General features: G+C 32.8%; 1 pseudogene; it reads right to left on the reverse strand.

The window, feature by feature from the left end:
• The window catches only part of LOC139966284 (uncharacterized), a 34,461-nt pseudogene extending 9,882 nt beyond the window's left edge, over positions 1 to 24,579 (reverse strand).
• Between the last annotated feature and the right edge of the window lie 1,855 nt (positions 24,580 to 26,434).

Genomic DNA, 26,434 nt, shown 5'->3' on the forward strand with positions numbered 1-26,434 from the left:
GACTTACTTCTATAGCTTCATACTCCCTTGAGTATTTAAGCTGACAGATAACCCGATAAAACAAAAATAAGAAAAATGTATTGGAAAAAGAAGATGAATAAGCCATGTAAAGTCTGAAAATTAAAGAGCATTACATTTTACATGGTTGATAATAAATTGTCGAAAGCTTTAAGCTTTCTCTATTTTTGAGAGAAAAAAAAAAGAAAAGGAAAAAGAAGAAGAAGAAATCAAAAATAAATCCAGAAGAGCTTAAACTTTTGACTTTTGACTTTTTTAAATTTTATTTTTGACCTTTATTTTTCTCAAGTGAACTTTCACGTGTGTTATTGCATGTTATTGCATATACGATATATCAAAGTGCACTTTCCACTTTACCTTCAACATAGATTGTTCTATTTGTTTCGAACCATTTAGTATAGAAACCTCAAGAGTATGTGCATAATTTGAATTTGAATGATTTTTGCTTGTTTTTAACAATCGAGTCACTAAGAAAAAAAAGGAAGCCGTGTTATCATCCCTAGTGGCCTTTTGATATAACAGTTAAAGTTACACAATCATAATAGATTAGAACGCTGTTTACAAAGTTTAAAGACGCAGAGAAATATTTGAATGGACTGCGAGATTAAAAGGAATAAATGCATGCTTCATATTAGAAAAAAAAAGGATATCAAACTAACTAAAATAAAACAGAATAATCATCACATAACGTTTAGTATAGGCTTCTAAAGAAAAAATCGCACGCACACACTTAAATATTTCTAACTCTTTGGAACAATGGAAAATAGGGGTATATACTGTTTTTTCATATTTTGTCTGTGGTAATTCTGACCCATATTTACCTTTTTATTAAAATGTTGTCTATATTATGTACAGAAAGATAAGGATACATTGATCTCCTCAACTTAATTATATAGTTAAAACTGTTCATATATAAGTGGAATTAACTTGTGATTTCTGTGGCATTTCATGAGAAGGATGATTTCATAACTGCATTGCATTTAAAATTAATTTCTATATATTCTTATGATGTTTGTACCTTATAATTTGTACTAGAGATAAATGTCATCTTTGCATATCGATTCCATATGCTTTGCAATTAGATCCCAAAAAGAGCTATGTTGATTGAACGAAAAGAAATCTTTACAGAATACGTTATGCCCTATTTATTGGAGAAAAAAACCTCAATAGAAAATACTGAATCAAAAACTGTAATTTGTTGTTAATATGACTATCTGGAAGGTGTCCTTGAAGCGCTTTCGTAATATCTGACCGATTTTCAAGTTTATCTCGTGCTGTTTCACACACAATAATAACAACATGGCCAAACAAGCCGCACCACTGGCGTAGAACTCACTTGTTATTCTTCGCCTCGTGTTTGCGGTGTTTGAAGATGAGGATTGTTTTGATTTTACCTGTCTCCTGTTAAGTGAGATTAACTTTAGCAGTCTATCACCTCAATTAAAGAATGTGGTAACACGGGGTCTGTGGACGGATGATGACAGCCATATATACACTACAATAATTGAAGTGTATTTTTATATAGGTAGTGTAAAATCATCACGAGCGATAACATAATGTTTATAAGTTCACACGCGACACTGTTAAGACACACTGGAACGAGCAATGGATTTTATTGAAGAAAACAATGATTCACGTATCTTCTTTCAGATGAAAATCAATTCTCTGAATGTTAAAAGTCTTTATGAATATGCAATGGACACGTATAAACGCTATATTTACGCTCGGTCAAGTTTTTTGTATTTTACGAAGTGTGAATGACTGTTGCCATTTAATGTGTCACTGGAGCGCTAAGCTATGGATTACAAACCAGAAAGTTAACAGCTACAAGATTAGTTGACAAAGTAAAGTTAGCAGGAGAATATATAAACTTTGTTCTGATATAGTTGTCTTTCCTCTTTTCCGCTGCAAAAGATACTTACTTATTTGTTTTGTATGTAACCTTTTGTTTAACTTAAAGCATACGGTATGTATGTTATAGTGTAATATAACTCGCACTTTTACCAACGACATTGTTCTTGACGAACTTTTATGAACATAACCGGTCCATGCCCTTCACAAGCTGTGTGTGGCAAGTCAACTTTGTCCACACTGAAAACGATATATTAAAATACAGTAAAACGCACGTGTGCAAAACATTAGAGATTTAGAGTCAGATGGATATTGCTTATCCTTATAACGGAAGGACACTTCCGGTAGCATTGACGCGCTTCGTAAATTTCTTAGACTTAGCAGACGGTACTGTTGTGCTGTTTTGACCGTGGATGGTCGAAGCTGTATTTATACGCATATATAGGAGGGGAAAACAACCACAACAAGGTTTGCTGAAGCACAGGGATAATGTTGAATTATTTTTCTAAGAGCAAACATAATAACAGGTGAAGGTACATGTAAACCAACTTTCTCGTCAAAACGTGTAAAACAAAACATTATATAAAATAGTATAGTGATATGTGTATAATTTCATCCCCAAATAAATTTGTTTCATGAAATCTCTAGGTATCTCTCATCAGACGGATGCCACTTAAATAACGAGTAAATAAATAGCTTGCATTTGACCTTGAAAATTATTACAAGAGGCATTATCATTTCAATCGGTGAAAAAAAAAATCGACTTAGTTAAGTCTAAATACTATTGCAAGAGTCTTTCGGGTTTTCTGGAATTATTTCATCGCAATGAAATCATCATGATCAATGATTGAATTTTAATAAAGATCTCTATACAAAGGAATGACAGTCGACGAAGAGCAAACTTTAATCTCTTGCTTGTAAACTCAAAGGAGTCTAATAAGCTATACTCCTCTAAAGGTTATAGCTAACAGATGCCATCGCTATCAAATGGATATACTCTGATTTGTTCTTTGGAAGACCGTAAAGATAATCACTATTTTGGTCTGTAATATTTCTTTATACTTGTATATTATAAGCCTGGCACACACGATGAATATTAGAGATAATCTCACGGATATGTAATCAAGTGTCACGAAAACCATCGGCTGAATAAGAGTTCCAAAAAAAATAAAAATATGAATCCAATAAGTTGCTTAAAAGTGCGTATCCATATGGTTGAATTTGAAATATGCCAAGAACTGAGAATAAGTCTAAATTTAGTCATATCAAGAAGGTTTTTTTTTAATATTTATAATAGCTTTAACATTTACATTAACAATTCTAATTGGAAATTATACAAAAGAGCAACAGCAACAAGAACAAAACAAAGATATATAATCTAAATTAATTAGGTTAATTAGAGACATTAACGACTCAGTGGATCAATGATCGTCAAGATTTGTTTTCGCCCGTAAGTTTTTATTTTAGTGCTGGCACGCTGGAAATCTTCAAACTTCTTCAACGTTTGGTTTATCAGGCGGTTTATTTGAAATTGAAATTTGTGTATAAACAAGCTTGTGACCTACATTGTCATTGCAGCTTAGTATACACAAAAAAAAATAGAGTAAAGAACACTTTATGAAAAATATTCAATTTCAAAAATTCTGTTTTCAAAGACTATATGATTGAACCCTTCCTTCCCCCTTTGTACCTGTAGCGTGGCTTTACAGGATAGAAACCAACAACACATCTCTGTGATGAGATTTCTAAATTTCTTATAAATCTATGTTTACGAAACTTACAAAATTTCATCCTTAAAAGGAAGACGAAACGGACAATCTCTCAGAGAACGAAATAGAAAAGTAAAACAGAAAGTAAGAAGACAAAGGACGTGAACAAAAGAGAATTTTGAAGTGTTGTTAAAGAGTAAAATATTGGATTTATACACGTATGGGTTTGTTTTCATAACAGTTTCGATATTATTAATATATACCGAAAAATATAAGAAAATTTTGGTTAAATATGTTTACATATTAACTTACGAGAGGATATTTTTACCAACAATGCTGTCGATTAAAGTCATTTTTTTTCTATGTATTTTCTTTCTTTGTTGTTTATGAAAGGATAGTCTCGAGTGTGATATTTAAAATTATTTTCGTAGAATAAAAATGGAAAACATAAAGTTAAGTACACACATTAAAAATTAAAAGGTTAAGATTATAAACTTGCCATAGTGCTGGATTTCTTTGCTTTTTTTTCTTATTCTTCTTTGTTTCAAGGATTATTTTATGTAGAAATGCTCTCGTTATAATTAGTTGCTTTATATATAAACACATGTCTCAATTCGTAATAAATTTCACTTTTCCTTTTATATGAGTCCCTACAAGTGCACTTCATATTTCTGTAAGCGTTGCTAATTAGGATCTAATGATCTATGTATACTAACCCATATAGAATGCAGTTTCTTTTAATTGCAGTCGTCGTCTCTATTATTTTGAAACGGTCATCTCTCAAGAACTAAACATCAAATACAAAATATAACATACACTGATACACGTTGGTTTCTTTTCCTTGTCCGATGACATTATAACATAAGCCGTTATGTCTAAATTAATCCCTTCGAGGCATGGCTGATGTCTGCTTGCCTGACATATTTTGTTTTTGCTATAAAAAAGATCACCTCCAAATTAAGATCTATTATATCATATGTACAGTTATGGAAACAAAAATACCTTTCTCTTAGAATATAGCTGTAACCCTGTTGTCAACTACACACAGTGTATTCATGGTTTTATCAGTTAAAACTGGTAAAGGTGAGTACCCGTTAATCAGTTTAAACTGATGTGTGTTATAATTTCATAACATGTGTTACATTTATGACCAGTCACTACTCAGAAAGGACTTACAACAGAAAATACTAAACACACAGTCCTGATCATAATGGTAGACTAGGCTAATCAGACTACTCTAAAGGTTTCACCAATAATTTCGTACACATTTCAACAGAAAGTACAAAACTGATCAAGCCATGTACATTGGGTGCAAATACAAAGAATGCTAACCCAATGTCATCTTTTAAAGTGTATTATACAGATTTTATGCTAAAAGAGTATCAACTTTAAAGTGTATACTGATATAAAAAAATACTATTCTAAGCCTATGACGTCAACTTTAAAGTGTATACTAATGTTTAATAAACATATTGTCGACGTTTATAGTGTATAATGATGTATACAAATAATACTCCTTGTCAGCTTTTAAGCATATGTTATACGGATGTATCTTGAGACTTACGTGTTATACTTTCCCCATCGAACATCCGTCGATTTATAATCTCAACATTATATCTAACCAGACATCCATTAAAAAGATCACATTTTTGTTTAGGCTTATACATCTAAAATATTCGGAAAATGCTTTCGTGTAAAATAGATGCATATACTACGATGTCAAACTTTCAATAACCAATTATGTAAAAGGTACAGCAAATTATTGAATTCAGTAGGTCCAAAAATGAACACAAAATATGGAAATATAAGAGCAAAAAAAATGGAGTTTTGAAATGTATGTTTCAGTAAGCTTTTAAGAAAGTGAGTGCGAGAGACAAGAAGAATAACAGAAAAACAGAAAAAAAAGAACAGAAAAAACCCAATTAACCAACCCCAAAACAAAACAAACAATAACAAAACAAATAAAACAAAAGAAGAGGAATGACGATTATCAGAAAGATAATTGCCAAAGATTAAGATATAATTTTACGCTGATATCCTCTGCAGTTCATCATATATACAATAATTTATAATCCTTCAGGCAAATTTACAGCTATTTCTTTTGTCTTTGAACGTGTTCTTCATGACCACACACGATTGACATGTAACCTTAAAACTCTAGAAAAGTGCAGTAGACAACCCCGGCTTTGAACTTAATATTGAAGAATGCACTAGTTTAATTAGACGACGTGTACCATCCATATTAGTGTAGCAGTCACATACCACTTCACTCTAATGTGAATAACAGCCCAAGCGCTTGCTTGTAATTTCACCCAAATTTTTATTTCATCTTTTAGTCTCTCTCAATTTTTTTTTTATAAACCTACCAAAAGACTGGCGTTTAAGAATGCACTTTATAAAGCGTCACTTGGTCACGCATCATGGGTGTCGCAATTTACAACGTTAAAAAGGCAACTCGTCACCTTGTTTCCTTTGCTCGATCTCGTCGGGGTTTTGTTTTTAATATATTCATATCGAAGCAGCCCATATTAGAAAGAAAAGTTCTGTTTCAATTAAGAATTTTTTTTTAATTAAAAGTTCACGAGTTAAGTCGTTGGCATACATTATTTTCATCGGACAGTTTCACTTTTTAAAGAGACATATTGGGTTTTGTATTAATATCTCTCAACTTGAACTTGAAAACTGCGTTTGATCTCAAACTTAATATAGCAATAGTAGGGGAAGCAAGATCACATTGTCTTAGAAGAATTTGAACGCTATGTTATTTAGAAAATGTCAATATTTCGGAGTTATTTTAGTAGTTCGAATGTTGGCTAGACCAGAACAGACCAGAACAGAACATACCAGAACAGACCAGAACAGACTAGATCAGACTGTTTCTTGTCAAATACCTCAATACACAAGCACGTTTGTCAACCTGCATTTTTTGCTGGTCTCAATCATATACCAAGGTATGACACTCTCTCCCCAAGAATGGTAATCTCTCATTTCGGCTAAAAAATTATATTTCTTTATGAATTTATAAACCTTGACCTAAATGCGCAAAAAAAGAGATATGGCTTGATAGTACAAAAACTCAGTGAAGGTTGTCCGATGGTGACATCATGGAAATTTTTGAAGAAAGAAATTGTCAAAAATCATTAATGTTATGCAAATAGAAATTTACCAAAACATCACAACGAAATGCTGAAATTTGTGTTGTTACGTCGTTGCAAAGTTCTGGCCAGGTTAGCATATCTAGCATATTTCTGTTTCATCATAATGTTCCTTTAAACACCCGTATGTTGTCTTTCGTCGATTTCTTTCAAAAAAGTTTGCCAAAAGGACTGATTATTTATCAAAATATGATTGTCATTGATCCAAGAACGACACATTCCTATATATCTTTATTCAATGAAAGACATACTATAATAGTATAATAATTAATGAATAATTTCATTAATAATTAATGAAAACATTAATTAATGAATATTTTAATTGAGGAACAGCTAACAACACCGTTGGATTCTGAAACTGTACCTCCTAGACAGTTCTGCTATAGATATATATTAGTGTTAAACATCACGTGATTCCAAGCAAACACTGATTTTAGTACAAAACATTGTTTTTGTGATTCTGTTGTGATCAAAATGTGGTTGGCTTAAGTTAACTACAAGCGCATTTCAAATGTTAAACTTCACTGCGAAACTTTGAGACTAAACACAGAACGCTACTTGAAGCAAATTTGGATACAGATGGTGTGTATGATCCGTACAGCGCATGAACAATTTAAAGGGATACACTGCATCAACATTGGACTTCTATATCTGCTTAAGTAATATACACAATCGTGACAAGATAAGATGAAGCTATAATTACTGTGAAGTAATAGTGAATTATTTTTTATAGGTCGATTTTTAATGACGTATTGGTTGTACAAGGTCCTTATAGGACTAGTTGTTAAAGTAATGCACTTAGGGATACACTTGTAGAAAGATGCCAGGGGGTCAACATTTTGATTTGAGACGGTGTTACTAGGCACTGAATTCAACACTCATGTGTGTCAAATAAATTAATAATTCAAAAAGCACAGTATGATATATGTTGTTTCTGATATCTGGACGTAATTTGACAGATGTATAAGTAGGAGGGATGTAGGAGTGTACACCCTCAAACTGTCAATCCCTCACACAAAACTTCAAAAGTGGTTTACATGTTTGCATTTTGCAACGCTTCATTTCAGATCCAATTATGCCTCAAAATAAAAGTTTGACGTCTGAAATTTAGGTTTTCTTGTAGGTAGGGGGAGGGGTGGACGGATGCTCCTGGGCCCAACCCTACATGAGGCTTGAATGACCCCATGGCCACACCTCCTCTTAAACAGTAACCAGACGATGAATGATAAAGAACCTCGAGTTATAACTACAATGATGTCTCTCACGTTATGATATTGTGTGGATGTATTACATATTTATGTAATAGGCACACACAGTAGGCCTATCTGATTGCAGTTACATCAATTATAGGGCAGATAAATGGGGGGTAGAGCGTGTTCTTTCACAAATTCTGGTATTTAGGATACTGTTTCCCTCAGTAGTATTTTAGTTATCCATACTAAAGCTCAATAGACAAATTAGTTAAATGTTACTCTTCACTGTATATAATAAAAAAGCTTTGAAGGCAATTCTCTTTGATGAGGCCTTAAAGTAATTTTCTTTTTTGCTGTCTTGTTTTTTGCTTTATTGTTACTGTTTTCGTTCATTTCTATGTTTTAATTGTTTCCTTTTAAAGAGCCATAGAATATCGTTTTAGTTACGGCGTTATGTAAAGCCTTGGTATATATATATATATATATATATATATATTTATATATATATATATATATTTATATATTTATAAATGTATATATAACTCATAAAAAATTGTACTCGAACGAGGACAAATAGTTGACCTTCTTTTCATCATCATCTATAAAATGACGGGTATGAAAATGAAAAAAAAAAAAACACCTGCGACTTGTTAAACCATTTTTTGGTTTAAAATATGAACGAAAAAAAACCACCTGTTTCAAATTTGTCGCCCGAACAAGGGTATCAATAAATCATTTAAATTGGTATGTAAACTACATGAAAGTGAATGAAAAATCAACCGATTTGAGTAGCTTTTTCAGTTTTATTTAGGATTTAGCAACACAGATTGGAATATGACGTTGGGATGATAACGAATGAACGTCAATGAAGGAGGTTTGCTGAGATCATTATTAAAGGGTAAACAAGGAAGAAAAACCAAGATAAAAGGAAAAATATAGCACAAGATCAAAGCAATTGCTAACGGGTCAAAATTTTAATATATATATATATAAATACCTTCTCATTACGTTTTCATATACACACCTTTACCTTCGAAACAGAGCACGCTTAATCTTTAACAAATGACTGCATGCGTTATTTTACCTGTAGCAATTTGATACTTTCCTTTACGCTGATAATTTTCGACAAAGAAGGGAAAACCACATGAATTTTCATATAAATCAACATGCAGGGATCCAACCGGAAGCACCTGTGTGATATAGAGCATGGGTTAATTATAAGTGTAGGGAACGTGTAGCTCATGTTTTAATTATTAATGATTCGAACAAAAAAAAGGTAAAGGCATTATTTTCGTTTTGACTGGGTGTCATTTGATTGACGTTCGTTGCGAATGAAGTTAGAGAGACCCACATAACTAATCACGTGTCTGTTTCGTTCCCTCATATCAGCACATGTGTACAAAGACATTGTCATTCGTAATTATTCAAAGTTAATTTTTTATCAAAATGCACAATTTCTTGAAGTTTGTTATTATTGTTGCTTTACGGCTTTTAGAAAGTCAAATAATGCACGGTCAATCATCTCCATATTTTAAAACAAGGATATGGTTATATAGTTCATCGTCAAAACAGATTCCCTCACTGTAAGGTATGTTGTTACTTAATCGAAAACTTCTCAATCTTTAGAAATATTTTGGAAACCCAAAACTCTCCCAAAAAGTACTTTGGAAAACTTCTTACAATGTTATCTTGCTAAACGTTTGAGATAGCAATACTTGTAATTTCTAAATTGCAATCAATCAATCAATCAATCAATCAAATGTACACGAGCAGCCAAATGTTAGAACAAGCTGCATGGATATAAAATGCTGACCTCGTCAAAAAGCAGACGTAAACTCGTACTAATAGTCAGCATTTCTACCATATAAAAGTTACAAGTAAAAACATTTTCTTCTAAACTAGAAATTTTCTTGAAAGAGACATAAGGTCCACTAAAATGATCACTAGCCACTTCTTTTTTCGAAGCAACATCAGAAATTTAAAAATAAAAATGGGAATATAATCTCCACTTCAATTTCAGTTTATGGCCAATGGCGACTCTGACATTGCAGGACAAAGAACTTAATTGTCTTAAGTATCTGAGTTGACTTTGAACGCCAAATTGATGACGAAACATCATGTTCCCACGTGATACTTATTTATTCTATATGTACGATCTATATACCATATATGTAACATATGTTTTGCTTCTAAAATGAAATAAGCCTAATAACATTATATCCCTATGGTTCATGATTATACAACGACTTGTTTCAATGCGTACAACATTCAAGATCCATAAACTGATATGTTGCTAGATCAAGATTTGTTGCTGGTATTTATCGACATTCTGTCTCCTTCATATTAATTATGATAATCCAATAAGAAACCCAACCTTTACCTATAAGATCATGTGCAGTTATCTATTCCCTTTTCGAATCGACTAGTGATACCTAACACGAAGTGACACAGCCATGCATGATCAGAAGGGTGTCAGTCTCGCCGTAAGGGGACTGGGGGGGGGGGAGGATTCATGGTGGATAAGGTTGTTTCATTTTCATGCACAGACTCTTATCATTTTTCATTGGCACAATCGTTTAATCTATGTAAAGCTTATTGTGTTTCTCTGGTTAAGACGTATGGCGTATGGGCTACGCTGGCTCCCTTGTCTTTATATTTTGGAAGCGGTATATTTTAGTAGAATTTTTCTTCCTTTTCAATATGTTTGATTACATCGATACACATTTCGCTCAGACGAGGACGGTTAAAGTAATCAGTAATCTATATACGTTTAACAACGTCCTTTTGATGAGAAATCTAACTCTTTGGGATGTCTAAAAATCGATAAATTGACAAAAATTGTGGTGCACAAAAGAGCTATATATTTTGTAGAATGTTGCAAAATTACAGCCCATCATAATACGCTGCTCTTTTTGTTTACCGCTACAATGTGCATCACCAGTCGCAGCTCTATATCATACATGTTGTGGAAGTCACTTTCTTCTGAAACACACTTACATGAACGACACATGTTTGAAACACAGGAAATTATGCATCGTGGAAATTTCCTTTATAGCCAGACATTTAATAGAAAGAAACCGTTTTTCACAGTTTTAAAGGCGATGATAGCCTGGCATGCATAAAAGGTAATATAACATATTCTGAGCGTTCATGTGTTAAATTAATGGCAAAAGAGAGGCTGTTTCGATATGTACATGGTGACAATTTGAGGAGAAGATAAAAAAAACTGCAACTTCACATGAATGCTGTTCATATTTTATTTCACACGTTGAATATACATTTGATTTATTTATAATCTAAGTGACGGCAAAATTTAATTGAAGACGATAGTAAGATGTTTTTTACGTTAGAGCGTGAATGAGCATTAATTTTGTCAGTTTACTAGCATAATTTAAGGTCATATGTTAAAGATCTATCCACGAGCATTTGTAGACGATCGCGTAATCTTTTGTGGAATTTATCTACTGCACTATAAATATAGAATTAATACTTAATCACATGACCACGTGTCTTGGATGTAAGAAGGCAGCACGCAAGAGTTCAAAATGTGGTCAGGTTGTTGGAAGTAGTGATGTAATGTTCAATTTTCGTTTAGTTTTTGTTGTTGTTTTGTGTGACTGCTGCGAGATTATAACACGCAGCCTTTCGGAGAGTTGATTTTACCTTTCATTTACGAATGAAAATAAGAAAGAGTAACGAATGATGATATAGCAAAAACAAGAACAACAAAAAAAGGAAAGAAGCTATCATTTACTGCTTTTGGAGTGGAATATTGGAAAGACTTCAAAGACCTCGCTTGCTTGGCAGTCATAACATAAATTTCAAACATGCAAAATGTTAAGAGATTTACAGCTGTATGTACCATATGGTTTTTTATTTGTTTATATTTTATTTTTTAATGCAGCGAACAAACTGAACGGGTGTTTACTATATAACGATGGGTTAATGACTTTTTCTAAGACAAAGACAATGTAATTGAATAAGAAAAAAATGTTAACAGTCTACCTGTATGTCTGGAGAAGGTGTGGTAGGTCTATGTATATCGTTGATGAGACAACAACCTGCATCAAAACCAGGTATTCAGTTCTAGGTTAGTTCAAGTTATACAAGTATAGGATACATGAACCTACCACGCAAATAGTTATGAAAACTGTTTCGCAATTTTTAGACATGCATCCTAATATATTGATGGCCTTTAAAACCCTGTTTTATGACAAATTTGAGTTTGTTTTTTCTTTCTCGTCATCACATTTTGGCAATTCTAACGAATGACCTTTCAACATACGAAACAAGACCGGAAGTGAAGAACACGTGTTTTCGTCTTTTATACTCATCTCTAAAATAGAAATAAAAAGAACTTTGCGAACATAATGTCAATTACTCAAAAACCTCGATTTGATCCTTACTCCTACAGGTTTTTATTGCATGTCTTTTCAATTGTTTTTTTGTCGCAATTGAACCAATGATGACATAAATCAATACCAAAGAATGCCAATTGAAGATTGATTAATATTAGCACGATGAAAGTAAACAAAGATAGATAACAGCCACACTTCGACAGATAACAAACTAATTCCCCTAATTGATTTAATATTATTCTCGCTTTCAACTCTTATCCAATCCCAAAGCTACATATATATGTATACGGTTTATCTCTCTACTTGCAATAAAATACCGTTTATGTTGTTTCATACCTGTTTTCGTTTATCCCGTATTTCTTTCTTATTTTGTGCGGTATTTTATCACATTTTGTTCTCCTTATTTCGAGTTCTCAAATCCCCAAGATACAAAATTCAAGATCAAGTTTGACATGTATACCCCTCGCATTTGAATACAAAATGAAAGTTTGTCCGCCAGGATTTAATGAAATTATATACGAGGGTACAGACGATAAAAAGTTTTGGGTATCTCTTAATCAGCTTTTTGGACGTCTGTGATAAAGAACAGTGGCTCCTTTGGGACCTTATTGATGTGTGCTTTTTAGCAAGTTCCAATGAAATTTTTCCTTGACGTTCTGCTTAATCCTACAACAAAGTTCACATATATATAAAAGGGGGAAAAATACTACCAAAATTGTCAAAAGCACCGTAGCGTGTATGTAATTTTCGGTTGTAAACATGTTATTTATTTCGTAACCATCTGATAGAATTCTCTGACAAAATTTATAACCCGATGACAATAAACAGGATCTTTTTGACTTGGAATTTCTTAATTAAGGGAAATACTTGAAGTGACGAAAAAGAAAGAAGTAAAAAAAAAATGTTTTAAGTATAGTAAACAAAGCAAAATCAGTTGCGAAGATTCGTATTCAAGCATAGATATTTTCATTGCTCAGAATTTGCCAAATTCTTGAAACATTAGAAAAGATTATTCTTCACAGACCGACACTTTAAAAATCCAAAACGTGAAAATTCCAAAGTGAGAATTATCACTTTGAAAGTGATATGCTGATTACTCTTCAAAGGAGAAACAGTCACTTTTTTTCCAGAATTAGTGACTTCATGTCAAATTTGCCGCTAAGGCTAGCGTGCAATTTTACTATAAAGGCGCATAATATTATTTGTTAGAATCCCCTCTAAGGAGAAGTCTCCAATCACACACGGTGGAAGAGTGTGGACACTCTGTAAACATGCGTTCCCACTCTTTAGGAAAAATGGTGTTTACATTCACTTGCAACTTATATACATAACAAGTTTGATTGTCTCATCCCCAAGCAACCCTTTTCTACCAAAAATAAATACATAAATAAAATATAACAGCCAAAAATGAAATATTGTTGTTGATATGATATCATTGAAAACAACTGTAGGTTAAATCTAACGGAATGGATGTGGTTTTGCGCAGGCAGCATACAATAGACGTTAGAAGAAAACCTGACAGCAAATGGGCTCTTTGTATTCTGTGGTATAGTACAAGGGAGAAGAGTTACAATGCTTAAATACACTAAGTTTGTGCGGAATTCCGTTTATCATCAATAGTCAAATAAATTGGGACTTTTGAAGTAAAAAATGTTTTTTTTCCTTCAAACATTCCAACTAGTAATCACCTTGTGGTACCGTATAAAGGTTGTTTTTAATGTATGAATATACAAGAATACTATAAACAAACGGTGTTATGTGCTCTGACTTCTAAATGGCTTTCCAAACATGAGCAGCTGAACGCGGAAAAATTGGTACGAATTTTTATTGACAGGTTAAACAATTTTTCTTTTGTAGTGTATTCTTATGAATAGAATGTTAAAAGTTTGTGAAAATTGACTTTATATTGACAGCACTTTTTTTGAACAAGTGATGTATTATCTAGTGACGCGAAAATGACAGAACCGGTACTAAACGTTCATTGTCAATTGGTTACATTCCACTTACAAATGAACAAGTCTTTAGTGAGGAAACACCTTAAAATATTCGAATCCAATAGATTTTTTGAATTGTCTGTAATTTGTCATTTAGTTTGTACACTTTCAAAACTATCAATCTTTCCTTCAAACTAAAGAGGACAAATAAATATGTGAATTGAATGAATGAAATGACTGACATTTCAGAATTGTTTTTTTTTTATTGATATTTGACATTGTTTCATGATGTAGGAAAGGAAAGTATAACTAAATGATAGATTGTATTACAATATTATTAACGTCTAATGAAGACAATTACGACTAATTAAAACAAGTTAATCTTCTTAATAAAGTGATCCATGCCTGCACAATACAATCAGCTCATCGATTTACCACTTTAAATGCCATCCCGAAAAGTAATAATAAACACATTTTTACTATGTAGATTTTTGATTCGGTTGGGCCTAGATTCATCGCCGTGGATTAACGCTTAACGTAATAAACGTTCTGGCGAACAAATTTGTGAGGAAAAGGAGAGATCTGTTTAATCACTCGCACAGCAATATATTAAGGGTAATTATTCTTGATCACTTACAAGTATAGTGTTCAAAGAACGTTGTGTAAAGTTGGTTTCCATAAACGGATAGATGAGAAGTAAAAGCATTAAGACTAAGTAAAAGGAATAATAAGATAATACAAAATTAAAAGAAACTTGTGTAACTGTTAAATTTCCCTAAATTAAATTACCTTTATGTGTCTGTTATTTTAATATTTATTTATTTTTAATGATCTATGATTAGAGGAAACAGGATCTTTTTGACTCTTTTCTTCCAAAGATTCACTAATCCTTTTTCCCTCTCTATATAGTATACATTCGAATGGTGTTCAACATTGTAGAATCATGACGCATATGCGATGTATATATATATATATATATATATATATATATATATATATATATATATATATATATATATATATATATTTATATTTATACATATACATATAAAACCATGATGAAACCATCTAGCCAAGCTTGCCAATGTAGTCTTTAGTATACAATATGTCTATATAGCGCAGAATGATGTAGTGGCACTTATCTTAGAGTGCACAGCCCATTTCCGTTTTGATGGTGGATTTGCCCTAAGGCTACAATGATATGAGACGACAACTACCTGTGCGGATATAGAGAAAGGCTGGTATAGGTACATACTATATTAGTATACTATATTTTACCAATGAGTTTACAGTACATGCCATGCATTGCTCGTCATTCTAATCATGTATCAATGTTTATGTACGTATTCTATAAGTCTGCGGTTTTTCGTTCGTGATTGAGATTCATTTTACGAAGTTTTTGCTCCATTTTAAAGCGCTGCAATTGACGACACATTTTATTAAATTTGCATCGGAGGTAATGATGGAAACCTTGAAATATTTATATAGTGTTCGACATGGTTATTATAAATACTAATGGCTTCTGTTATGTTATTAGCAAAACCGTGGGCTTTGTTGCAAATATACGATAGAGCCGACAGAGTCGTTAATAACCTGTTATTAAACTTTCAATGCGTCAGAAATCAAATATAGTCTGAAATTGAATAATTGTAGACGTTTCGTGAATACATGATGTGATATTATACATTACAAAACTTGTAACATTACACGCTAAAGAAAAATATAGTCGGTTCTGCACCTGCCTTTGTTTAATTCTGCATACACTAAATACAAATTGGTCAAGTAAACTAACTCATATAACGAATGTATGAATAAGTGTTGGTTTCCAACTTGAACAACCAAATGTTCATTGGACATAGACACCCCCCCCCCATTCCCCTCCCAGCGATGGATGGTACATCACGTGACTTGTTATTTGACATGAGGTCATTGATCCTAATTTCCGCACTACCCAAACATGACTTGACTCTGTCAAGCTGTGTTTATTACTAAAGAGAATTAATAATAATAGATGTAAACAATGTAATTTAAACAGTTCATATAAAACAGTTTTGAAAATATTTTAAGAGACAATTCTCTGAAAAGGCTTGTTAAGCAGCAATAGAGGCTGAATGTTTCACTTTTCTGTTTCCTTAACATTTATTCAAATTCTACGTTATTTTTGGAGGATTCATTAAGGCACGTTGAGACTTGGTGACCTAATCATATTAGCATATAATCATAAATGGCTATACATCATAGAGATGATAGTGTTATAGCCAATTTTGTATGGTAATTATGTCTATTCTCAATAAATAACTGCACGTACAAAATTAAACAAGTTTTTTTTTTTAAAAGCGAAAGATTACGTGAAATAACTTCGTGCAATAAAATTGTGACGAGTTCAATGGTTCCAAATATCGTAGCTCCTTTTGCAATACAAACATTTACCCTGTAATTGTTTTCTATATAGTGTTGAATTTTAGATGATAACGATAAGTACTTTACATTATGTATTAATAATATTAAAAAACAAGGTTATGTTACAATAATACCGGTAGATACATTTTTAAAGAATGCCGATAACAGTTTGATGTAACTGTTAACTGTTCACAGTTTTACTTAAAATATAATATTTTAATGCAATTTCTGAATGATTTTTCATCATTAATCGATATTTCCAGATTTGAGTAAATCTATCGCAATTCCACGAATTTGTCGATTGGACATCAAAGTTGAGATATTGCAATTCATCTTTATAAATATTGAAAATAAATTAGCTACAATGTTGCTGAGCTTTATCTTATATCTTGAAAATATTTCAGGAAACTATACATTTTCCGAAAATTGTAGTTCACACACTGAATAAAAGGTACATCTGTATTTTCGCTCGGTAGCCTAAGCAATTTGAAGCTGAAAACCACCCGTTTACATTGAAACTTGCTTCCACAAAACCAATTCCGTCTTACTCTTGTTCACCCAGTTCGGACATTTTTTCTACACTGTGTTATATCCCGCTCAGAGCACTCGTGTTGTCAGTACGAGCAGTATATGTTTCTATCAGATCAAGGTTAGGAACTGTTTGTACTGACAATACCAGTGCTTTGAGAGCATGATATTGGACCACAGTTTAGAGAGGTATTAGCATTAGGAAATTGTCCCAACTGGCTGCTCTTGTTGTAGTTCTAATGAATATTGAATACCGCAAACAAGACAGTTGTTTGTAGCTAACGACCGTGTTTCTTTGAAAAGTAATATAAGCTTTTGTTTGACAAGTGTAGAAACTGAATGGTTAAACACTATACAGTGGGTCACTGACATTAACTAGTTTTATACCTTCTTTTGAAAGCACCGTGAAACTGTGACTGTTTAAAAAAAAAACCTATACGCTTGACTAGTTGTAATTCCACAAAGCCAGAGGTGTTCATATTACACAAGTTTTTTTCTCCTTTTGCACTAAAAGTAAAAAGGAATGTCACCACATGGGATATATACTTAAACCAGCTGGATGTACTTGATGAGGCGCAGGCATGTCTATATACCCGTTGCCGACAAAACATCTCATTCATATTCCTTTTAAATTGAGCATCAGCCTTCCCTTTTTCCTTTAATAAAAACCTGTAACAGATGAGTTCGTCTGCATGGCAAGACGCCGCCTGGTACCGTATATATAAGACTATATAGTTTTATGAAGAAAACACGACATGCAGGGAATATATAGTCAATGTGTGCACAAAGCATAACTGTATAATACAAACGGGCTTTTAGATATACATGCTATATAAATAGACTGATTCTATATGAAGTACGCGGACGAAGATTTACTAAGGGATTAAGCGTGGATTCTGATATTTGTACTCCACTTGATGTAAGCGATATGATCAAGGGTAAAGAACACACGGGAAAGGACCAAAGCGGTCTAGCTAGGCTATATCTTTTCCCCTCCTCTTTTTGGTTTGGTGTGTGTGTGTCTTCAATTCCTATGCACCATCGTATAACCCTGAACTAATGTGACCTTATGTGGTATTGTTCAAGTAAATAACAAACTCCTAGTACGGTAATAGGCGTATATGTAATTCTATAAAGTCAAGACTATACACATTTTGAAGCTTTACAAATAGCACACAAAAGGAAGTACCTGACAATATGAACAGACTGGTTTTTTTTCCCCCAAGTTCTTTTTGGTTAGAAAGAACACAAGAGTCAAAATAACCGCCAGTTTGTGTATAGGACTAACGTCGATGTTGACTTTACTATGAAAGCCGGTATTATACTGCCCCATTATGTATTTTGCTTAAAATAATTCTAAAGGAGATATGTGTTCACTTCAGTTCGGTGTTCCTTTGATTGCAAACTACAGCAAGGATAGCAAAATGCAAGCAATATATATTGACTTATTCAACACTGAAGCAACATGCACAATTAGTTTACACCTATCCCATAACTAAACTATTACTCACAGCTTGATTATCATGGATCAAACATTCCCAACAGAAAATAAAAAATGATATAGAATAAGAATTTATAACAGAATAAAATCTTCACCTATATTGTAGAGAGTTATGATATTATTTCAAAAAAAGGTTTGGACACTTTTTACAAGTATTCCGGCTGGTTCAATGTTATTTAGTTCAATACCGAACCAATCGAACGTAATTATAACGAAGGCTATAATATGTCACAATTTGTCAGGTTTTCCTATAGATAGATGGTATCTCTATTCGATCGGTTAAGACTAGGAAAACAATTATAAAAATGAAATCATTATTTGGAAAGAAGCACAAAATTCAATTCAGCAACGAAGAAACCATAGAAAAATTAATTAAAACCCGACATGTATATCACTAGGATGATAATAAAACCATAAATAGTGAAACATTTACGGAGTTTAATATTATATAGTTTGAAATGGACCATCGTTTTTTGGGTAAACATTTCCTAATCGGAGAGAAGGTCAGAAACTTGAAAACAGAGAAAAAGAACACTATGTCAAGCTATAGTCCCTTATGCCTATAGTGAATATATCTTCAACAGAGTTCAGTGTATTTCGGTAATCGTGAGACTGTATTGCTTGTGGCTAGCTTAACCTGTGATATTTCTGGGCCAGTCTATTTTTTTTTATATCCACAATTTTTTTTTTTATATCACTAGAAAGAAAAAGAAAAAAACATTTTTAACAGCTAAATCTCATGGGATAACAGGACTTATCAAAACTTGTTGCAAGTATATATTTTAAGGTGTAATTGTATTACATAATCGGGATTTTATCCCGTGTCAGTGAGAACCAAAATAAATGGTAACAATAATGAAAGATAGATATAATAACAACAACAACAACAACAAGAGGAACAACAATAACACGAACATCGGCGACAACAACAACAGAAAAATTCAAAGTCTTGGGGCAAAACGTGAAAAGTAGACCAATTATCGACACATTTTCAGAGATGCGAATGACACAAGAAGAAAAATACTTTTGACAATGTTTGAATATCTGATATGAGAGGTCCGCATATTTTAACCAAGCCTACCAGATATTATACTCAAAATAAGATTGTGTTCGATATAATGTTAGCTTCATTTACATATTTACACACAGCTAAGAATGAAAGCAAATAATATGGCATTCCAGTTTGGTTGTTAACATCTCATCCCGCCAGCTTGATACTTTGTTTCTAATGACTTTTCATCACATGTAAACAAAAATGAAAAATTAACCTAATTAAAAGCAAGCTAGATCATAGTCAAGCTAATAAACTAAATTTTTAGGAGATTTCTATGTCAATGGGCATTGCCCCCTCCCCCCCAAATGATCAATATCAGCTTAAGCCTGTGACAATGCTGTCGATATATCTTTATTAGTCATATGTCGTAAATGGTATGTCCGTAAGGTAAATCGTAAAATATGAGCGTACGGAATCAATTCAACTCTCACACAGTAAAAAAAATAAGCCCAATATATATATTTTTTTTTTGGGGGGGGGGGCCAAACAAAAATACCAAACGATACAATAAATGAGGAAAAAATTGCATGCGCGATTCTTTTCTTAATTAAATTCTTAATTAAATCGTAGTTACAATGACCAGCGATTCAAAACAGCATTAGTCAATCCTTTGGCCCGAGCTGTTCATGACACTTGGGACACGCATAGAGATCAAATTTGTGGGATCAGACTTATCAACTCTCTGAATAATTAAGAAGTTGTAAAGTTGACTCAATTAAACTGAACGTGTTAAGCTTCTCGTTGACATTAGCTACTATACCCCCTAATTTCTAACACCCAGGTGACTAACCTATAACCAAACAAGAAATTGGTGTAAATCAAGCATCTTTTTAGGATGTTTTTTTTTGTGGCCTTTTTTGCAGACGTACCTTTCATCCCCTGTCACGTTTGTGAAATAAGCCATTCGTCCTAGAAAACAGAGTCATTATAACTTTGAAGAAACCAATTTCTCTTGGGTTTCTTTGATTATTGGCAGTCTACGCGAGACATGTCATATATATATATATATATATATATATATATATATATATATATATATATATATATATATATATATATATATATATATATATATATATATATTTATATTTATATTTATATATATAAATAAGCATTCACAAAAAAAATAAACTGACGAATTTGGGGAATGTGTAGGCAGTCTAGTTGTATATGAAGAATTTGGTTGCTTTTTATATAATTTTATAAACGAAGATGTAAGACAATAATTTGCTATAATCTTGAGTAAACCATATTTTCAAACGTATTGATGTTAAACGATAATAATAGAAAGAATTCCAATGACAACAACCCTATATGGTTGTTATTACGTTTCAGTCATTACTGTTATTATTGTTATTGTTACTGTTATGAACTTTTGAATACCGTACCTGTGATATTTACACAACAATATGAACTTTAGTATATCAGATATGCATGTAGTCATTTCAACATTGTAAATAACCGTAACTAGCTATATAAATGCTGACCTTTTCAGATATTGTCTGACTTTATATAATCTCATTATTTTCTGCGGACGTAAAGTTTCACTCAAATGTTTCGCAAGGATTATCTATTCTGCTTCGAACACAAGTATAAACGAATGTCAAATTAAGACAAACGTTCCCTTTGAGAGGTAAAGGCCTATATGATAAAACAGTCTTACACTTTCATATATCAAAAACACGTTTGAACCTATATACAAAACATAATACGAAATATTATTCCCTGTACCAAACTTGTGCTGACAATATTTTCTGTATAATTTTGAAAGCGGTGTAGCTTTTATAGTTTTGCCGGCTTCTTTCTGTTTTTGATTTTTTCCCCTTTTATTGTTTAGTTTTGCAACAACAGCTGCGTTTTCATGGTAAAAATTGCATGTGTCTTTTGTGAAGAGTACTATAGTGTATCAATAATTGCAAATACACCTGGCGTTTGCATCCTATGGAGTTATTGTTTCTACTATGTGTGGGGAAAAAATCGTATAGTTGTAAACAGCTTAGTGTTACCGATCACCATACGGCGAAAGAATAAAGAAAAGTCAATGTTAAGCCGCTTAAATACATGTCACCGGTACAATCTGCATACAATGGGACCGCCAACGCAGAATGCTGTACAACAGGGGGACGTCATTCTGGAAGTGTATTTTATGCATGTGGTTGAAGGTTTTACATGAGGTTCTTAAAGAACTTAATAATCTAAAAAAAAACATATTATTATTATTATTAAGTTGTCTTACTAATTCTTTGAACTTGCTGCTTGAAATACCCCTGGTTTTTAAAGAAACATCACGGGGATATTAAACAAACACTTAACATTTCATTATAGCCATGGTAGCAGTCAAAAGAGGTGGGCGGGGGGGGGGGGGGGCGATTATTTAAATGGTTTCCATTGACTCCATTGCCCCAGGTGTCTATAAACTCGAGGATGTGTTCCTTCTGTCAAAGTTTACCTCAAAACTGCTTTTTGGTTAAAAAGGTTCAACGCGACTAATATTAGCATCATTTCGCCAATTTATAACAAATATTCACTTTAATTAATAATTTTTTTAAGTGATTCATAATTTTTACATAATTATTGCAAATATTGCAACAGGTTTGTCTGGTTTTTATAACATCCATTAGTAGAAACGATAATTTGTAAAAAGTTTGTTTGAAGGTTTTGTAATAAGAATAAGAAAATGAAAAGAAAAAAAAAATCTTTGAGGTGTAAATTTGGAGGAAAGAGGCTGACTGTCTTGATGCATCTATATATGCAAAAAGATCGTCATTAAAACTTCTGAAAATAAATTTTTACTGACCATAACTTTTCTTAAGCTTCAATTGAACATTTTTATTGTACAATTTTTTGGTTATACGACTTAATTTATTTCTTTTTAAAGAACAACTGAAGATGTAACGTAAAAGTTCAAATATCTAAAGAAAAAAAATTATATCTATTTTTTTAATCAACTTAATAATATTATTGTCATCCTGTTTTAGATTATAGTTTGACTGTTTGCTCTATACCTGACTTGATCTAGTACGTAGTCTAATAACTCAAACAATATTTGTGTGATAATAAACATAAAATAATGTTCAAGTTAATTATGCCCGTGTTTGATATTATTTGAATTGAGGTGATAAATCATAAAGCATCAATGCATTACGACAATGCATGTTTCCCAACACGCCTCGCACATGCGTTTACAATTTATCGAATCGCCATGCAGACATAATATATCTACATGATAAGCTCATATAGCCTAGTATTTTATCAGATTAAATTTACGTTCGATTAGCTACAAGTTTTTAACTACTTTTACAAAACCTATTACTCTGTTATGTTTTCTAAAAAACTTAGTTAATAGTTGTTGTTTACTTACATTAAAATAAAAAAAAGGATTGGGTTGGTGGGGTGGGTGGGTGAGTGGGTGGGTGGGTGAGGGGGTATATGTAATACAGGTTCGTGAAATATGACTTTGGGGTAAAATAAATAGATATGCAGACTTTTACAATGATTTTATCACTTTTGTGACAAATAATGACTTCTTTTTGTAATATTATGTTATATAATTTCATTGCATATATGTGACATCTGACGCATACGACTAAAAAAAACCTCTTTTATCAACCAGAAGTTATGTAACTGTTCTGTAGTTTATGTTACATGATATAAAATACTCCATGGAAATCCTTCAACAATATATGACATCTAATGTGGTTCCAATATAGTACATTTTGAGAATCTTACATAAAATTTAACATCCGAACGTGTTGCAGATATATATTGATAACGCAAAATATTTTCGCCTGTGGTTTATGCTATATGGTATGATAATGGATTAACCTAGCTAGAAAAAAAGAAAGCAAATGTAAGTAAAGAAAATAGAAAAATGTTATAAATCAAAAGAGTAACAGAACTTACGAGTTTTTGGTGGATTTCGTTTAATTTTCATCCATTTGTACATCCCCGGTTCATTCGTTGCTTGACCGTTCGTGTTGGTCGAGTCTTTACCCCCGGACACGGGTGATAAGCTGGCATTGCGATCCGTTGTCGATCGATCGTTAGTGACGGTGGTCAACCCATTCACGGTATCGACACCCGTCCGGTGTTGTTGTTGTTGTTCCGCTGTCTGGCCAGCACTTTCAGCACACGGTGGAGGTGAGTCTAAGTTAGTTAACTGTGGCCGGTAATTACCGTTATATTTTTGTCCTCCGTGACGAAGGGACGATTGAGTGTCCAGTTGCTTCGGCAGGGCGGAGAATTCAGATTCGACGCTACCATAATGTCCAGTGGTCGCGTTTGAATATGAAAAGGCAGTTCTACTGTAAACATGAGCCGGGAGATTCCCTTCACTCGTTGTCAGCTGTGGATCGTATATTCGTGGAAACGTCTGATGCCGTCCCTCACCGTGAGCGTGTGCCTGTAAGGGGTTGTTGGTATACTCCCCTAGCACCCTCGAGTCCAATTGTTCCAGGTTATCGTGGTACCGCTCGTGTCCGTGGTAAAGCATAGTGGTGCCCTGCGCCATTGCACCGACTCCGGTATACTCTAGTCCACGGTTGGTTGTGAATACTTCTTGGTGTCTGTCGTAATCTGTAGTATAAGGAGCGTTAGCACTAACAGGGCTACCTTTGTCCATTGTGATAATGCAATGGCCTATAGTCACATAAACAAATAAAAAAAAAGAAGAGACCAGTATATAAAAAAGTCCTCTATACTCTTTAACCTCTGTTGTTTGGTACCTTTTTTCATCAGATATATATTTCAAAATACCATTTGAGCGATAAATGACGTACTTATTATAGGGAAGGAAGTGCAACGTACAGTCGATATTAAGTTAGTCCATTCCCTGTATATTGTGTTTGGTTGACTGGGTTTTTCCTTGTGCGCACACGCGATTATTGACGGTGAACCAATGAAGTGCCCTGTTTTCGGTTTGGTTGTTGACTCGCCTTTCATATACGTTATCTACCCGGTTCTCCTGACGATATTGATAACGTTCTATTTTGGCTTATAGGACTTGCTAATAGATAAAGCAGAATAGCTGGATCTTTGGCACGTGCCATTCAAAAATTTGAAATTGATCAAAGTCATTGTCGAAAATGCTATACAAAAAATTGTAAAACAACGCTAATTCTGTTTGTAGCTGTATTTTATATCCATCTTTTGAAAAATGAAAGATATTAATCAAAGGTGTACTTACATATAGACGCAAATACACAGGTATGAAAAAAAGACAATGGTAAACAATAGGAACAGCCAGGGTGACCGTGGAGACTTAGGCATTAGACAAAAGGAGGGTTTTGGAAAATTGTTTTGTTCAGTGAACTATATAGATTAAAAGGGATCTCTTTTATCGCCAGAGGGGTTATTATGCGGGTGGACTGAAAGGCGAACAGTTTTTAATAATAGATTTACAAAACGCAATGTGCGCCGATATATATGAGGATGACAACGTAGAATTTTTAACCTTGATCTTTTCTTTACAACAAAAGGGGAGAGAGGTATTATACTCTGCTATCAGATTTGATACTGGATTAACCGAAGTCAATAAATGATGGATATAAGTAGTAATTGTGCTGGCAAAATCAGTCCTATGTGAACGATGGATACCACACGCTTGGATTTTAATTGGCAGGTTTATCCACTAAGTCTTCTATTTTCAGTATTTTGTATTATGTGTACTTAGAGGAAAACCAAAGAGGTAAAATTTAAAAGAAGAAAAGAAGAAAATTTGAAACAGTCGCCTTGTTTCATTTCTCTTAATGAATCCAAAAGAGACGTGAATACGAGATTGGAAAACTGAAAACATATGTAGCGGCAAACATAAAAATTTATATTTTCACTATATTAATTCAATTATATATAGGGAACTTGACCAATCGGCTAATCGGGTAACCATCTTGGCGTTTTTGCAGATAATATACTAACTAACTGGATAAATTGTGATGTGAATTAATAACCGCTTTCACGATACGTATATCACTTGTATTTTGGTTAGGATGTGTGTAAGCGTGTGCTTAATAAACATATATATGTTCTGGATTTTACAACTCACTACGATTTCAATTATATATATATATATAAATAAATATATATATATATATTTATATATATAAATATATATATATATATAATATTTATATATATATATATATAAATATATAGGCCTATATATATATATATATATATAAATATATAGGCATATATAGGCATATATATAGGTATAATGTATAGGCATATAGGCGTATAAATGTTATATATGTTAGCATTTCTAATATATTAGGTAATTTATTATCTATTGCATCACATTTTATATACACATACAATGATAAATGAGGGTCGGGTTAGTATAACTCTAACAGGTGTTTACATTTACTGATGTGTCTTAGAAGAAAATTCGAACAGAAGCAACATGCTTTCTGAAATACTGTAATAATGAAGTAGTAAATTTTATCGTTGATGTAACCCAATAAAGTTAATGATAGGTGCGATTAGCTAACATTCGTGGTCTATAAAATGGGAGCTTAGGACGGGCGTGTGGTTGCGAGGAGGGGGGGGGGGTGGAAATGAGGCAGGGTATGTCTTGTTATTGGGGCATTTCCACTGTTCGCAATTTTTAATTGACATTTAGATTGTTCTTTAAGTTTAAGGGCACATTTGCAATTGCAAACTAATTTGATGTTTTTTTCATATACCTGTAAATACAGATATTGGTAATGTTATTAAACAGATAACATAGGTTTCATTG

This window comes from Apostichopus japonicus, chromosome 4 (genome assembly GCF_037975245.1).
Source record: "Apostichopus japonicus isolate 1M-3 chromosome 4, ASM3797524v1, whole genome shotgun sequence".
NCBI lineage: Eukaryota > Metazoa > Echinodermata > Holothuroidea > Aspidochirotida > Stichopodidae > Apostichopus > Apostichopus japonicus.